Source organism: Bicyclus anynana, chromosome 16 (genome assembly GCF_947172395.1).
Source record: "Bicyclus anynana chromosome 16, ilBicAnyn1.1, whole genome shotgun sequence".
NCBI lineage: Eukaryota > Metazoa > Arthropoda > Insecta > Lepidoptera > Nymphalidae > Bicyclus > Bicyclus anynana.
In genome coordinates, this window is record NC_069098.1 from 15372272 (window position 1) to 15388113 (window position 15842).

The window sequence follows — 15842 nt, forward strand, 5'->3', positions numbered from 1 at the left end:
ATCTTATTTATTATGCAAAGATCCAGACAATCTTTGTGTATTACATATTAATTAGTTATTTTCGACCTCATCATCCCCACTAAGCAAACTCAAAGGTCTTCCTTGTCTTTTATTCTGAAGGCGTAAGTTAAGCAATAACATTTTAACTAATTCATTCATAAAAGTTTTTACCCACACAGCGTGGAATATGAAAAATTCGTTTGTACCCTTTTTACACCCAATTCGGTTGATTTATAACTAACTGTAGCACGCGGGTCCATTTAGAATTCCGCCGACGAAGCTCAACTGAGGGCAATTAACGAGGGTCCGGCCTTTGGACAATTTTTAACTTCTAATTCAGCCAGTATTTGTTTAATATTAATTACTGAAAAAAACCGCTTTGTTTGTGGAAACCGCAGAATAAATTAAACAAACCGGACAAGCGCGAGTCGGATTCGTCCACCGAGAGTTCCGTACACAGGATCATTATAAATAGTTCAGGAATCTAAATGCACAGTTTTTGCCGAGCTGTTTCAGACTCCCTGTTTTTCAAGATTTATGTATACTTTTAGATTTATATTGTGCCTGTCTATAACTTTGTTACTTGCCAAATTTCAAAGTTCTAAGTTAACGGGAAGTGACCGATGAGTTATGATTCCCTTGAGAGTGTGAAATATGCGGTTTTGTTTTGCTTAATAAATTGCTGTGTCTTTTCTTACGAACTTGGAAGTTTATCACAACTTAATGGAACCGTGTGTTCCGAAATGGGTTCCGTATTTTTCTTTTGATGACGGAACCCTAAAACCAAAATATTCTCGCTCAATTAGAAGCTTCAATAGGACTTATTCATGCCATCAAGCATACTAATTGTTAGTTGCAATAAAACCTTCTAAGTAGATTAGGATTACACCATCACTTAATATAAGATGAGATCGCAGCCAAGGTCTGACCTTGTCATTGAATAAAAATGGACGCCGGTGAAATTAATATACACAGAAAACATTAAACAAAATTATTTATTATCGGGTCTGTCGTAATAAACATATTATTTCAACTCCATCCGCCTCCAGAATGTCCGAGTTGTAATTTAATTCTAAATCATTGTACTCGGAAAATGGAAATTGAAGATAATAAATACCGAATACCATAATATTATCAAGTTTGCGGATCTTGGGGAGGGTCCGATATGAATTGTGGACTCAAATTTCGCGACTGTATTAACTGAGGACTTTATTTCTTTGAAACTGGTTAAATGTAATTTGTAATTTCGTCCAAACTTGGCGGGATCTTTGGTTGGACGAAATAAGAAAATGGTTTGGTTTTTCTCAAGTTACAACTTACCGTAAAATTATCCGTAGTTAAATACATATTCAGATTTATAGAAACTTAGAATTTAAAAAATAGCGTAGGGGTAAAAGGACGTAGCCTAAAAATAAAATATAATTTTATTTTTCAATTGAATTATATCCTAATAATAGAAGCTTATCACTTATTCAAATAGTTGGTGATATTCCATTTCTTACAATAGCAATACTTATTGACTCTGTAACGACCACGCTGAACAAAATAAGGGTTAGTAACCTTGCCTTCCCAACCCCAGCCTAATGCAGAACGTTTTGTGAAAAAAATAATCTATTTTCAAAGCATCGCCCAGGACTCGAACCCAAGTCCTCATGAGCAATGATCCACTGAACAAACGAGACAGCAAAATAAAATCTAAAATTACATTCCCAGATTGTATTCGTCTCTAATCCTGTTTTCCCATTTTCAGGTACGTTTCACATAATTTCCAAAAGGAAAGTAACGGTGACTGGCGCGGAAAATGAGTTAAGACAGAAAAAGAAAATAAGGTAAGGTAATACGGGTTATTGCCGTGCTAATATTCTTCAAGAAAAACTTAACGAAAGAAATATAAAAGACCGGCGCGGCGCGGCGAGGGAAACTTAGATGCTAAGTTAAACATTTAAAACACTTTTACGTACTCATACTTACTTCTCGCGCCGGTATTATCCTAGTTGTTGGCATCTTCTTTATATAAATTCCGATTTTTCACTGTATGCTTACTTTGTCTTAAACTGTCTTCCAATATGTTTACTTATTTGTGGGCGCGAGGGAGGCTCGTGTCGTTATGAGCCGCGATCGTACGAAGTTAAGTGAGTAGTGGGAGAAATACTGCTGGTGATATAAGCGGCTTCTCGGGCGGTCTACTCGTAGCTCATTCTTGTCTTCGCGTTCGATCAGTCCACACCTATTATTGGATAATAATTCTTTATGGGATAGGCGGCGAGAGTGACTTGAGTGGAAAAGGGGAGTGTTAGTTAACTGTCAAGGACGTAATTAACCCTACATACAACGTTCACATGTCCGTGACTCTACTCAAGGAATTTTTAGACGCCAGACTTTCATTCAATAACTCTGTTTGTTTTCTCTTTAAATCCGCTTATTTAAAAAGAAGCATGTGTTGTAATCTAAGGACCTGTATGCGCCTGATCTTCGTCAAAGATAAAATCTGAAAGTTTGCCATTTGTGCTCCTTCGCAAGCTCGTACCATAGGTAAAACAGGCAAATATATAGTTTGGAACATGGTGCCTAAGGGCAGGCAGTAGTTAGAGTTAGTTAAAAAAGCGTTCACATATAATATGAAGTTAAATGAACGTCTATTTCCAACGCCCAAAATTGAAAATGCAACACTACTCGAAAAAAAGCGTCGAGTTTTTAAAACGCTGACGTGTGAACATATACTTGGGAATGTATTTGTTCTATATTCGCTCGTTTGAATGGGGGCTTATAAAACCATAAGAAGGTGGGAAAATCGGTATTAGAAAATTAGAAAGCTAAGTATTTGGCGACTGAGGACTGAGGACATCTTATAATTAAATACATATTTCAAACAATATGGGCTGAATATTACAATTATATGATGGAACTGGCGCATTGGGCATGGCCTAAGAACCTCTCTTATAAAATTACGAAGGTCTAACCGTGACTGTCTCTCCCTCTGTCAATATTGAGAATGCGGTTACGAAAGACTCGGGAAAAGAAGTAACAAAACAAGTAGTTCTAGTGGTCCAATACGACCTCACTGACCTTGAAGGATTCAATATCCTGCCTCCGTCCGTTTATCTTCAGCTACCCTCGTTTGCGTTGCGTTACGGCCGCCATTTTGACGTTATAAAAATTGAGCCTCTTTTATATGTTATACATGCCGTAAAACGTTATGGATAGTTTCTGAGTATATTTTGTTTAAATTGGCTTTTATAGTGACTCAAAGTATGCCCAAGAGTCCAAAGAACTTTCATGTAATGTTTTCTCGAATGCGTCACATTTTTAATATTTCTTGTTTGATATCTCACTTCTACCCTATTGTATGGATTAGTGGCGTGCACAAGGTTTTTATATAGAGTAAGCACTATAGATACGTATAAATAGTATAAAATGGAAAATTCGTTCTTCGATCATTTGTTAAGAGTATTCGGAGTAGGCAATGCATATTTGGATATATGAAGAGTACGATACTGGGATTAAATTAGTATATTTTTAATTCAAATTCTCATCATAATAATTATGGTATTATTATAATATAAGTATCAAAAGACACAAACACACACACACACACGCAAACACACACATACACGCGCACACACAAACACCTAAACTTTACCTAATTTGTTTTTTTTTTAATTCACTCACACTTTAATGTTATAATTATAATTAATCCGAGGGAGAGGGCTGCTTGTCCTTAACACAGATAGATCCATAAAATCTAGCTAGTACAGCCAGTTCTTGAACTTCAAAACAATTGTAATACCTTTTTGTGTGACAAATAAACGAAACGAAACGCTTTTTGCTATGTATTATATTAGGTATTTGTGTAACATTGTCAATGTATTAAAATGTAAATTATTTGTATTTGTGTGTATTACTAATACTATGGTTATTTTTTGTTTTATACCAGCTCGATGGCCTTATGTTTTCCTAAACTAAAGGTTGCCTGGAAGAAATCGCTAATTAGCGATATCTAAGGCCGTCTTTTGTATGCTGACCTCTTCATAATATGTTTCTACTTCTCTTGTATTTGTCATTGTGGTGTGCAAATAAACTATATATAATAATAATATACTGTTAAAGGTAATATAAAGTTGGTATTTTAACTTTTATTCGTACCTAATGCTCTGTCACCGACATAGCTCAGCGAGTCGGGAAGTTGAAATGGCAATGGGCGGGGCACATAGTTCACAGAGCTGATGGACGTTAGGGTCCCAACGAGCTGGAATGGCGACACCGCCATTCCAGCGATTTATTTGTGTGAGATTCATAAACAACATTTTTTTGAAGTGATAGTTATCACTTCACAAAAATTGGGTAAATCGTTTCTTAACGTAACGCGTTACGGTGCCACTCTGTCTGGCTTCTCTTTCTTTCACGCGTACGGCAGCAGCTTTAAGTTATCACTTCTGTTTAGGGTCCCGAGACGCACACGTTTTCATTAAAATCGCAAATTAACGTAAATATTGAAGGTTTCGATTAGTGTCATTATCCCTAGTAATTGCTTTTATTTCCCACCCCATTACTACCCCTCTACGTCAATTTCGATAGGTCGTTAAGGGTTTAATGAACCTACTTTATGAGTCGATGACTTTATCTCCCTTATATTATCGGTAAAATCTTAAGGGCTGAAGGGAATGATTTTTATAAGCATCTCATCGCATTATTATATACTTAGGGAGATATTTATATGACTATAAAAAATATAACATCATCAGTTTTTCAAATAAGATACTAACTAGCAAACTCCCGCGACTTTGTCCGCGTGGAATTCAGTTTCTCACAAATCCAAAAAACTTATCACAAATTACTAATACTATGTAGAACTCTCCGAACGCACAACGTTAGAACTGGTATATATACCGCACGATGGAAAACATTTCTTTAGCGTGAGTTAGGTTTTTTCCAAAGTCAACTCAGATTTATAAAAAAAACATTCAAATTCAATTCATCTGCTTTAATCTGTGAACAATAACACGAGCATATAATATTAATTTTATAAGCGTAGATACTATGTTTTGACTACGGCGTGCAAATTGTACAGAATCACATTTCTTAATTTATTCGTTGAATCTATGTTCAATTCAATTCAATTCTTTGTTTGCTGAGAACAAATACAATCAAATGTATTCAGCTATTTCTGGCATACAACAATTTATATTACAGATGAAAAAAAAAATATTGACAAAACATAAAAAATTAAATTTAAGAGCAAATGATTAAATAAAAATATAAAATTAAATAAAAGGTTTAAAAAATTACAATCTGTGCAGGTACATATGTCAAATAATAATAAATCTAAACTATAATCATTACAATGTCAAATTATATACATAATTAATAAATAAATACAAAAAATAACACATTATCTACATGTTTTTTTCATTTATTTTTATAGTTAAAATATCTCTGGTTGAATAAAATCCATAATTAATGACCCACTTTCTAAGTGCAGGTTTAAATGTTTTATAGGGCAATTCATGTTTTGAGGCAACGAATTAAATATTTTAAAATGCAACACCCATACATTGGCAACTTTTCAAGTATGTTACTCGAGAAACGCCGGGTAGCAACAGCTAGTGTTCCACAACAAATCACAGCCCACTTAGGGGTGGAAATGTGTCGCGCTTATGGCGTTAGTGCTGGTTCACCGCGCCCCGTGACCGCGTATGTGTCCGACCCATCGCTCATCAACGCTTGCTGACAATGTATTCATTGTATACTAGCGGACGCCCGCGACTTCGTCTGCGTGGAATTCAGTTTTCACAAATCCCGCGGGAACTATGGATTTTTCCGGGATGAAAAGTAGCGTATGTGATAATCCAGAGTAAAATCTATTTTCATTCCAAATTTCAGCCAAATCGCTTCAGTAGTCACAGAGTAAAAGAGGAACAAACATACTTACACACTTACACGCAAACTTTCGCCTTTATAATATTATAGTAGGATAGTAAGACTAGCGGACGTCCGCGACTTCGTCCGCGTGAAAATCAATGTAAACTTTCAAGCCCTATTTCAACACTTTAGGGGTTGAATTTTAAAAATTTTCGAATTACATTATCTTGTATTTTTTTTATGATTTATGAACAAATTTTAAAACTGTAACTCTAATAATAAAGGAATTTCCATACAAACTTTCAACCCCTATTTCATCCCCTTCTCATTTTATTTTCGCAATAAAAAGTATCCTATAAACTTTCCCGTATTATGGTCTTAAACCGTGTTAAGATTTATTTGAATTAATGCAGTAGTTTCAGCGTGGTGCCCGAATAACAAAAAAACACGGACAGACAGACAAAAAATCGAAAAAAATTTTTTTTAGCTTCAGTATCGATTATATAATGCCCCTGACAAAAATTTTCAAAATATCTTCAATGTACAGAACGTACAAAATGTACAGATTTCGTATTATAAGTAATAAGTATAGAATCTAGATGGCGCTGGCGTTTTTTATGCCACGCTAACGTTTGTTGTTACAAATGGCATAAGTAAAATCTCAAATTGCACAAAGTTGTATAGAATTTGACCAGTTTTATTATAAGTATAGACTAGCCCGCCCCGCGGTTTCAACCGCGTAGCTCCTGATCCCGTGGCAATATAGGAATAAAATGTAGTTTATTTACTTGTGAATAATGTAACTAAAACTATCCATTGGTAAAAGAACTTTTTTAAATCAGTGAAGTAATTTTTTGTATATTTGTTACATACATAAATACAAATTTTTCCTCTTCATAATATTAGTGTATACCAGCTGCGTAGCTCCCATTCCCATGGGAATGTAGGGATAAAATATAGCCTATGTTACTAGTTAATAATGCAGTTTTCCATTAAAGAATAAGTGTTCCGGAATATGCATCCATAATTTTCTAAATATATATATTATAGGGTTGCAAAGATCGCTAAATAATACCATGTCTGATCTCAAGAAACGTAGTCACGATGCCACATGTAATACAACCTCAGACCAATTATAGAAGGACCTGTATCGCACTCAATGTCACGAACAAAATTGTCTGTCATTTTCTAAGGAAAACGAGCTTAGATTTTGTATATATCTTATACTAAACTAGAAGTATTTGCCCGTTTTTTTACACAATTCACTTACACAAAAAGGTATTTTTACGAAGCTCTATTACCGACGAACACGATTACAACTATTTAACATCGATTCTATAGAGACAGTTTTTATAATCGCATTAGATCGTTGATCATATATTTTGACAGAAAAGTAACGATCTAGCGAGGCAGGTCTATACAATAATTGGTCTGAGAATACATCATTCCTACCAAAAAAGACCCATTTTCAATGCAAGACATATTTTTGTTATTTCTTTCTCCCAATATAGAGCCTTTCTCGAGTAGTTTTCCCTCCGTTCATAGCGGTAGATGAATGGTAAACATAAATAAAGCTATACAGAAATGTTTATAAAGGAAACCTTCGGTATACCTACACCATACCTCGCAGCGAAGATATCACGGGATATAATTTGATATAGCTTCGGGACAATGGGACAAGCACTTAACTAACATTAATTGTGTAAGAGCGACAGTAAATATGGCCACTTCTATGTAATAGCTATGTAGAGTGTGCCATTTCTGTCCTTTGTCTTGTGTATCTCGCTACATGGACGGACAGAATGTAGTCTTGGAGATATTTACGTTGTGGATGACAATTTAATCAATTAAACATGATTTATCATGATGATGATAGGAATATATGTTAATAGGCAGTTTATATTTTTTCTTCTTTTAATTTCTACATCGTAAATGCCTGCGATTGTCAGCCATCACTCATGATGGTAAATGAATATACAGCTTAGAATGGAATGCCTATATAGTAGATGACTATTTATTTACTCTTGACTTATAGACCAAATTGAAATAGAAGTAGTATTATTTAAAAAAATATGTCTTTTCGCTTTTATAATGGTTAAACTGGCACCATTACACACTGTACACTTGAATAATCGTAACACTAAGCCCTCATTCGCACGAGAGTTTTTTAACGTATGTTAAAAAGCGTTCAAATAAACTATGAAGTTAAATGACGGTCTAATCCAACACCCAAAATTAAAAATGTAACACTGCTCGAAAAAAAGCGTCTTGTGAACATAAATACTCGTACTTGGGAATGCATTTGTTGTATTTAAACGTTTTTTAACGTCCGTTATAAAAACTCTCGTGCGAATGGGACTAAAGGCTCCGAATTGTCAATGCGTAGACAGCTTTTGAAGAAATTATATGTGAAATATTAAAGTATAGAAAAGATCACAGCATGAAGATGGTTCCATAATTCCAGAAAAGATTTGATAAATCGGTCAACTAGTGACCATGTAAGTATATATTGCTTTTGGCTCTTCAGAACACTTACCATTGCAGATGATAGATCATAGAACTAACATACACGGCTCTGAAATCTCCAAACTATAAATTGGGATTGACAATAAATCACCTTTATTAGCAAAATTCGTCATAGCATTAAATTAAAAAAAAAAAAAAATTAAGGTTAAGTAGTCTGTCTGTACCTGTCCATCAATCGAATATTCGTTTTTACTATTCCGGTGTTGAATAAGCTCAAAAAACTGCTTTTCGGTGAAACTAATACGTCCGTTTTACCGGTCCCTGGTATGATCTCGATACTCGAACGTGACTCACATGTACAGTGTACACTTCAGACATAACTGATAAAATGCTGATAAATTATCTGAAAGCCATTCTCAAAGAACGCTCGAATCGATTCCTTTCATCCTTTATCAAAGGAAATTGTTTATATTGACAGCTTGGAGAATTTCCGCGATGGCTGACTTGGGAGATAAGCGGGAAACAGAAATATTGCTGAATTAAACAACGCTGAGGAATTAAATACAATTTTACGCGATTGTAAAACGTAATTGTTTATATAGTATAGTCTCTCATTATTCCTGCAATCTATACTTAGACGTTAAGCTGGATGTTAAGTATTTTTATATTAAGGCGTGTTAGGTGCTAAATTCAGTGAATTTCTCAAACATAATTGTGTCTTTTTTATATCATCTTGTGGTGCTCGTCTCTTGAGCCTTTCCCAAAAATATAACATTAGATAAAATAAGTGTCCACCACATGAGCACATTCCAATTTCTTCGTCTGACCTGTGTGGTGAGTCTAAGCTCTATGTCTTCTCTCCTTATGGAGGGAGACCTGGCCCTATAGTGGGCCTTTAAAATAGTCTGGTACTCGTAATGATAAGTAGTCGAACTGATGGCATCTCATAACCCCATACTCACAGAGCTTTTAACTAAACTAAAAATATTTGAACTAAAATTATCAAAATGTTAATATCGACTAAAAATTAAATTATTCCTCAGAGTGTTTCCGTTTCTCACTATTCTTTGTATAAAGCTGTTTCAGTCTAGAAATCTAGATTATAAATGGGTCTAGTTCTTCATTCAGACGTGCACCGTAAATCTTCAGGAAGCATATCCTGAGGGAAAGCTCTTAATGGACACCGCCTTGTGTGATTTGGGATTTGCGGCGTGGTTGAATTATGGTATGATTGTATTCCTTTGACATTTTCAACCCCGAGGAAGAATGTACTTTAGAATAGTTGATATATTGTGAAACTTTGCAGTTTTAATCTCGTAGACCGAGAACTAAATGGACAGACAGAAAACTAAAAATCCATCGCATTCCTTCAAAAAAGTGATCAAATTTACAAAGATACTATATTATCTATTCGCTATTATATATTCTATTCGCTATTCTTTGAATGCTATATTGTGATGATTTAATAAAGTATAGCATTAAGTAGGGATTATTATCATTAAGTAGGTAACAGACGTTTAATATTTTTACTGTAAAATACCTCAGATGATTAATCAACAAACTGTATTCTGAGATGAACACATAAACAAATGTATTGTGTTTTCGAAATGACTGCCATAACGTGTTGCAAAAAATAAAGATACCTACATACCATAACAAGTTAGCTTTATGTAAAGGTAACACAGTAAATAAAAAAAACAGGCAGGTCGGTTTTAGCTTGTAGTGTGATGTCCTTCCTTTATTTATTTATTTTATTTATTTAAGACAACACCCGATCTTCAACTGACATTTTAAAAACAAGTTTTATAAGAAGAACTTCCAAAATATTTTTAATTAGAAAATAGAAAAATACCAGACGGCTATAAATGAAGAGGTTGAAAAGGAAACCGTCGCGGATTCAGAAACTTTGAAACTTTCTTATTTTCTCAAAAGAATTTTCCTTTTTAATTTATGAGTAGGTATCTCATTAACGCGTTTCCGTTTTTCCTTTGAATCAATGTGTGGCGAGTGGAGTGGGTTGTGTCACTCGTTTTGCCTCTAATTCATGAGGACGGTTGGCTACGGATTAATCATTTGACCTCTTTTTTAAGAACCAAATAGTAGAAGTGGTTTTGGAAAGAATTCATCCATAGAAGTATTAGAGATATGCTTACTCGTATTTCCACTGTTATGTAGTATGGCCGATGTGGTGCCGGAGAAATAGTAGACTTAAAGCTGAACACCTATATACTTCAGATTGACGCGAATAATATTACTAGAAATTCGAGCATGTTTTGCAAAGTATTATTGTTATAGACGGTTTATTATTATTTAATTAAGAACGAAAATCCAAATTGCTTCTTAAACATGCAACAATTTAATTATTACAATCAGTGGCTTGCATTTCATACATGCTATAAATGCAGTAACGTGTCTCTGATACCTATAATTTAGAAGGAATTATTTTCTATCCAACGAATACCTGCGACTCGCTTGATGTCATCAGTCCTTCTGGTGGGGTCGAGTAACACTGCGTTTTCTAGTGCGGGGTCGCCATTAGGACCCCAACGTCCATCGGCTCTTCTATGTGGCCCGCCAATTGCCACTTCAACTAGTTTTAGTTAAACTTACCTAAATATATCACTTTTAACAACAACTTTGAAGTAGTTGTTAGGATAACTAAATCTTCCCGGTCCAAGCTATTGAGGCTTAGTGCTTGAAGTTTCAATCTCCGGTTTCGTATTTCGCTGGAACAGAACTATCACAGATAAAAAGCGAACAGCAATAAATGCCAGCTGATGTTTTACAAATGGCAGATTTATTTTTCAGCTCCACTGCATGCAACAAGCTAAGCTATTGGATTGTATTCAACCAAATCTGCTGGTATTAGTTGAGCACATGTTTGGCATTTAGAGCTTTGAAACTGTCTTTGTTTTAACAGGCCGATTTTGCAACGATTATTATTGATACCCACATTACAATACGAGTAAATAAGTGCATTAAATACTATGTGATATAGCATGTCCGAAGAAAGAAGCAAATTATACAGAAAAGTAGAAATGCTGTCTCTATCTAGAATAACATGAAGCTTATCATCAATTTTGTCTGCTTCTGAAAGTCTATTTATTTTTGGATGTCGTCTAAGATTAGAGACACCGACATCCCTCAACGAGTCGCGAAGCTCGGCGGGGCACATAGTTCGAAGAGCCAATGGATGTTGAGGATCAAAGGTACTGGAATGGCGAACCCGCACTAGAAAGTGCAGTGGTGATCGACCGACCAGGTAGACTGACGACATCAAGCGAGTCCCAGGGATTTGCTAGATGCAGGTGGCTCAGGATCGTAGTGTTTGGAAGTCCCTGCAAAAGGCCTATGTCCTGCAGTGGACGTCCATCCGCTGATATGATGATGATAATGATGAATTATGCATACCATTATTAGTGTTTTGGTAACATACGTTCCTCATCAGGTATTTTTCTATCTGAGAAATAGAAAAGAGATAAAAGCCCGTAAAAATAATAACTCGAAGGCGTCACATCAAAAGGCAACAAGCACATCCCATTATTCAAACACTCCCCAGAATAACGAGTTCTCTACATTTGTGATCTTTTTATATCCGACGCAATAAGGAATAACTTCCGTTTATATCCGACATGTTGGGGGAAGAGTGCCAACAGAATTATTGCTATCGACTGATAGGAGTGTCCGTGACAGCCAGACATCCCCCATTTTCGGAAGGCAGAAAATTTGTCAGTCAGTGCTCTTACTATAGGTAAGTAGAAAATAAGGGAGTATGAACCATGGTGGTAGTGGTGAAAGGTAGCAGGTATAAAAAGTAATTTTCTGACATTTTCTCAGGAATAATATGTGGGATCATTCGTTTATTTTTCCGAAATATTATGAGGAATTACTCCTCCAGTAGCCAGCACCTTAGCTTCGTGGCATCACCTCGCTAAATACCTATGAAGTTATCTTAAAAAATCTTTTACAGTGTTTTTCAAAGGGTTGCCGCGATGCTACCTTACAGACACAACTCCACAATACTTACATAATTCGTATACGGCACAATACAAAAAAAATACGGCGGGCGGTTAGGGCCTGGACCCTTGAAATCTTCCAAAGCCACCACAGTCCAAACTCCGTGATTGGCTACCGTCTATTATAGATGCATAAGCTGTAAAAATTTCTGCCTTTCTAAAATGAAGTATGTCTAGCAATGGCAGGCTCTCGCTCCACGAGGGTAGTTCGAGTTTCCTCGGTTTGAACATTTTCATACAATCTGATTTGTATGTAAAAGGTATTGGTGCGGTAAAAGGGTGTTGTTTTGTTCCTTATTTTAAGACGAATGCTGTTTCGTAATGTATTTACATCGCGATCGTGTTGATACGTTCGCGTATTTTTGTTGTCTATATGGAGCATGGAAAAGATGAGGAAATATCCTAAAAAATATTCCCATATTTACCGTGTTGGCAGTTAGCAATAAATATGTCAGAAACAAACACGAATTCCAAGGGAAATGTTTTATTATTTAATCTATCCATCTTCTTGATAAATTCAAAAAATGTTAGATGTACTAAAACTTAAGGGTTTGACCGAATTCATTACTTATTTTTTGTTTTATTTGTAAACAGGACAGTTGTAAAACAAGGAAATCAGAAAAAACACATATGTACTTTGACTAGTAAGATCCTACGATAAGCAATTTTGGAGTTATCTATAATAATATTATAAAGCTAATCTCAGGAACTACTGGTCCGATTTGGAAAATTCTTTATTGTTAGATAGTCCACTTATCGAGGAAGGACTGTATATTATCCCCGTATTTCTACAGGAAGGGAAACCACACCATGCGGCGTCAGCCAGTATAAATCATATCCTCAGTCAGTTTTGTAGCAATTTATACTTTCAGCCATCGCCCTATTAGTTGAACATAACTGTCTGAAAACTTATCGATAAAACTATAATGGTAACCAAAATGCATTTTAGTGAAGACGTTAAAACGACTAAAGCTTCTAAAGGTCATTCCGGGCTCGTAAACCTTTATCTCAACTCGCTGGACTTTATGTCGGGACGAGGTTGGGACCAAATCGGACTTTATGTCGGGGCTTTCAACTAAACCGTCCCAAGGCGTTGACACTTCCGCGTATTATGTCGGGGAATGCGCAATTTGTTAAAGTAAATTTTTTAGGAGTATGTGAATATATGGGAACGGGAATGTCGCTTTATGTATTTTCAATTGTATCGTGTTAGTAGCTGACGCCCGCAACTTCGTCCGCGTGGAAATCAATGTAAACTTTCAACCGACAGTTCACTACTTTAGGGGTTGAATTTTAAAAATTCTTGAATCACGTTATATTTCATATTTTTTATTTTTTATGATATGAACAAATTGTAACTCTAAAAATGAAGGACTGTCCGTACAAACTTTCAACACCTTTTCACTCCCCTTTGAAAATTAATTAGTATAAAATATTATTTGTCTATTTTTGCCTCGTTGGCCCAGTGATAAGCTAATATAAGCGTATAAGTAATATTTTATTGGGTTATAAAATATTGAGCTTCCCTTTTTTCCGAGAATTTCTCAGTTGCACATTTGGTAGTGTTTTACCTCGTGATTCGGAAAATTCGTTGAGCCGTCTACCCTGGTAATTTTATATCAACTAATAATGATCTTTACAAATCAAACATTACAACTTTAGGCCCATCAACAAATCACATTGTTGCAGAGAGGTGGGTTTAGCCCCAAATTTTAAATAGCCTTGATTATTTTAATATAATAATTAACACAATAGTGGACTCGCCATCCTCACAAAAACGTCAAGCTTATGAGGATGACTAATTTTGTAATAAAAAAATTTGTTACACTTTTTTTTGTTCTATAAAGAGAAAATGAAATTATGATTCTTTTAGAAAAATATATTCATAAAAAATAGTGTTTTTAAAATTATTTTCTATTTTGTATTGCAAAATACCTTAAAAATAAACATTCGTTACAAAATAAGGTCCAAATTTCCATTCCCATCCACTGGGTCCTTTAGATCGATGACACGCTCGCTATCATCAAACAGATATATAGGATGCTCCAATTTTGTAAAAAGCCCTCTTTTGTTGCCTTTATTCACGGATACAAGGGTTGAAACAAGGTACACCTCCCGAGGGACACTAAAACATGCCCCATTAATGGGGACAAATGGGTATAAACATGCAGATAGAGGGACAAATCGGTGACGCTGACGGCAACTCTCAGGTAATGGTTTTTTTTATATGAAATGTACCCTTTTAATATATTATTTAAGTCTTTGTTTTTGTGTTTCATCCGTCTATGTTATACCTTCGACTCTGCTAGCGAAGTTTTAACAGAAATATAATGAGTTCGATTATCAGCTCGGGAAATTTTTGGCGGTAACTAGCCATGGCCTAAGCTTCCCAACAGCCAAATTTAAACAAAAAAAAATCGATCACAGTCATATAATACGTCGATAAGTAAAAGAAGAAATATTTATGTAATGTGATAAAAATAAAATATGGAATAGACATTTAGTTCGCGGATAATGCCATAGCTTCTTATTGTCCAATGAATGAGAGATGAAATTCAAAGTTTGTGTAAATGCCGACTCAGCGATTTATCAACTGGACATGGACCCATTGGAGGAGGTCCATTGTCCGACGCTGGGCCGCCAACAAAGCTTATTTTGAAATCTCGTCAATCTTCCTTTATCTTGTTGAGTCAGCGGGCGGTCCAGTTTGTTTCCTATTATTTGCTTTTAATAGTAACGTAATAATAGAAAACAGAATTTAATTATACTAATATATCGTTACTGATATTGATATCGTCATCATTATCTGTACATTTTAACGGCCAATCTTAGGGTCAAGCATCGTTGGCGGGTTTATTTCTTAGAAGAAAGAAAAGCTTAGTGTTATACATACCCTGACTTAGGACTCGAAACCAAGGCCTTGACATTATAGATAAACTAGCGGACGCCCGGGACATCGTCCGCCCTTAGACCTCTTTAATTCGGCCCTATCGCAAAATATGTTCGTAGTGGACCTACTAACTATAAAATACCTCTAATTTCAGCGGTACATCATGCGATTTTCGAGATTTCGTGATGAATGACCTTTCGCATTTATATATTAAGATAGATTTTTAATCAATAAGAAATCGGTGATTTCATTTTAATTACAAATTTTTGATTTCATTTTCGTGTGACAGTGACCGTCAATTGTCACAGGAAAATGAAAAAAATTACATAAACCACAACTCTATATGATCAGATTTAGACAACTTCCCTGGAGCATTTGATACAATAAACGTGATACCTCTTCCAAGTGAGCCAGCTTTCATACTACATCTGCACTTAACATCAAGTGAGATCGCAGTACGCAAACATTTACCTTATCAGCCGATAGACATCCACTGCTGGACATAGGTCTCTTGTATGGACCTCCAAGCACAACGGTATCTATATGAATTTCTTTTTCTTTAGGGCGGCTTCATCATTTCAACCCATATTGGGCTCATTGCTGAGCTCGAG

At 35.4% G+C, this 15842-nt stretch overlaps 1 protein-coding gene across 1 annotated transcript in view; it reads left to right on the top strand.

Moving 5' to 3' along the window:
• LOC112054763 (dopamine D2-like receptor) overlaps positions 1–15842 on the top strand; it is a 228098-nt gene that overhangs the window by 45791 nt on the left and 166465 nt on the right. Inside the window, exon 2 of the mRNA XM_052886107.1 lies at positions 1751–1829. The gene's annotated coding sequence lies outside the window, so the exon portion shown is untranslated. The remainder of the gene's footprint in view (positions 1–1750; positions 1830–15842) is intronic.